General features: G+C 65.7%; 1 non-coding gene across 1 annotated transcript; it reads left to right on the forward strand.

Annotated features, from left to right (window-relative positions):
• Positions 1–592: 592 nt before the first annotated feature.
• On the forward strand, positions 593–711 carry LOC141980051 (5S ribosomal RNA). The gene has a single exon (XR_012637428.1). It is a non-coding gene; the product is annotated as a 5S ribosomal RNA (ribosomal RNA).
• Positions 712–2500: the final 1789 nt, after the last annotated feature.

Below are 2500 nucleotides of genomic sequence, written 5' to 3' on the forward strand. Positions count from 1 at the left end.
GCCCGGAGCCGGGTGCCGGCGGCCAGGATCGGGCCCCTGGAAGTCTGAAAAATTTTTTTCACCGACCCCCAAAGTGGTATTGGGGGGGGCTCATAAAGCCTCCGGAGCGAAAAAAAAAAAAAACGGAAAAAAGGATCGGGCCCACCCGAGGCAGGGGAGTCAGTAAGGGAAAGGGGACGAGGCGGCCCGGAGCCGGGTGCCCGGAGCCGGGTGCCCGCGGCCAGGATCGGGCCCCTGGAAGTCTGAAAAAAATTTTTTCACCGACCCCCAAAGTGGTGTTGGGGGGGGCTCACGAAGCCTCCGGAGCGGAAAAAAAAAAACGGAAAAAAGGATCGGGCCCACCCGAGGCAGCGGAGTCAGTAAGGGAAAGGGGACGAGGCGGCCCGGAGCCGGGTGCCCGGAGCCGGGTGCCCGCGGCCAGGATCGGGCCCCTGGAAGTCTGAAAAAAAAATTTTCACCGACCCCCAAAGGGGTGTTGGGGGGGGGCTCATGAAGCCTCCGGAGCGAAAAAAAAAAACGGAAAAAAGGATCGGGCCCACCCGAGGCAGGGGAGTCAGTAAGGGAAAGGGGACGAGGCGGACCGGAGCCGAGTGCCTACGGCCATACCGGACGGAAGGCCCCCGATCCCGTCCGATCTCGGAAGGTAAACCGTCCCGGGCCTGGCTAGTACTTGGATGGGTGACCGCCTGGGAATCCCAGGTGCCGTAGGCAGCTTTTCCCGCTGCGAGCCAGCTCTCTCCTTTTCTGGGGAACAAGGGCAGGGTCGCCCTGCCAGGGGCCCTGGGGCTGAAGTCCCTGCCGGCCACCAGGTCAACCCGGAGCCTGCCCCTCTGCGGCCAGCAGGTCAACCCCATACCGGCAGGGGGTTGACCTGGTGGCCGGGAAGCAGAGCGGCCAGCAGGTCAACCCCATACATTCAGCGGGTTGACCTGGTGGACGGGAAGGAAAGCGGCCAGCAGGTCAACCCCATACTTTCAGCGGGTTGACCTGGTGGCCGGGAAGGAAAGCGGCCAGCAGGTCAACCCCATACATTCAGCGGGTTGACCTGGTGGCCGGGAAGGAAAGCGGCCAGCAGGTCAACCCCATACATTCAGCGGGTTGACCTGGTGGCCGGGAAGGAAAGCGGCCAGCAGGTCAACCCCATACATTCAGCGGGTTGACCTGGTGGCCGGGAAGGAAAGCGGCCAGCAGGTCAACCCCATACATTCAGCGGGTTGACCTGGTGGCCGGGAAGGAAAGCGGCCAGCAGGTCAACCCCATACATTCAGCGGGTTGACCTGGTGGCCCGAAAGCAAACCGGCCACCAGGTCAACCCGGAGCCTGCCCCCGCGGGCAGGGGCCAAGCGGACCCCCCTCCGCCCGGGCTTGCCCTGCTCCGAGCCGGGGCTTAATCCCCGTCCGGCCACCAGGTCAACCCGGAGCCTGCCCCTCTGCGGCCAGCAGGTCAACCCCATGCCGGCAGCGGGTTGACCTGGTGGCCGGGAAGGAAAGCGGCCACCAGGTCAACCCCATACTTTCAGCGGGTTGACCTGGTGGCCGGGAAGGAAAGCGGCCACCAGGTCAACCCCATACTTTCAGCGGGTTGACCTGGTGGCCGGGAAGGAAAGCGGCCAGCAGGTCAACCCCATACATTCAGCGGGTTGACCTGGTGGCCGGGAAGGAAAGCGGCCAGCAGGTCAACCCCATACATTCAGCGGGTTGACCTGGTGGCCGGGAAGGAAAGCGGCCAGCAGGTCAACCCCATACATTCAGCGGGTTGACCTGGTGGCCGGGAAGGAAAGCGGCCAGCAGGTCAACCCCATACATTCAGCGGGTTGACCTGGTGGCCGGGAAGGAAAGCGGCCAGCAGGTCAACCCCATACATTCAGCGGGTTGACCTGGTGGCCGGGAAGGAAAGCGGCCAGCAGGTCAACCCCATACATTCAGCGGGTTGACCTGGTGGCCGGGAAGGAAAGCGGCCAGCAGGTCAACCCCATACATTCAGCGGGTTGACCTGGTGGCCGGGAAGAAAAGCGGCCAGCAGGTCAACCCCATACATTCAGCGGGTTGACCTGGTGGCCGGGAAGGAAAGCGGCCAGCAGGTCAACCCCATACATTCAGCGGGTTGACCTGGTGGCCGGGAAGGAAAGCGGCCACCAGGTCAACCCCATACAGGCAGCGGGTTGACCTGGTGGCCCGAAAGCAAACCGGCCACCAGGTCAACCCGGAGCCTGCCCCCGCGGGCAGGGGCCGGCATACCCCCGTCCGTCCGGGGTCGCCCTGCCCCGGGCTCCGGGCTTAAGTCCCGAGCGGCCACCAGGTCAACCCGGAGCCTGCCCCCGCGGGCAGGGGCCGGCGGACCCCCGTCCGTCCGGGGTCGCCCTGCCCCGGGCTCCGGGCTTATTCCCCGTCCGGCCACCAGGTCAACCCGGAGCCTGCCCCCGCGGGCAGGGGCCAGGCGGAGCCCCGTCCGTCCGGGGTCGCCCTGCCCCGGGCTCCGGGCTTAAGTCCCGAGCGGCCA

This window comes from Natator depressus, chromosome 28, assembly GCF_965152275.1.
Source record: "Natator depressus isolate rNatDep1 chromosome 28, rNatDep2.hap1, whole genome shotgun sequence".
Taxonomy (NCBI): domain Eukaryota; kingdom Metazoa; phylum Chordata; order Testudines; family Cheloniidae; genus Natator; species Natator depressus.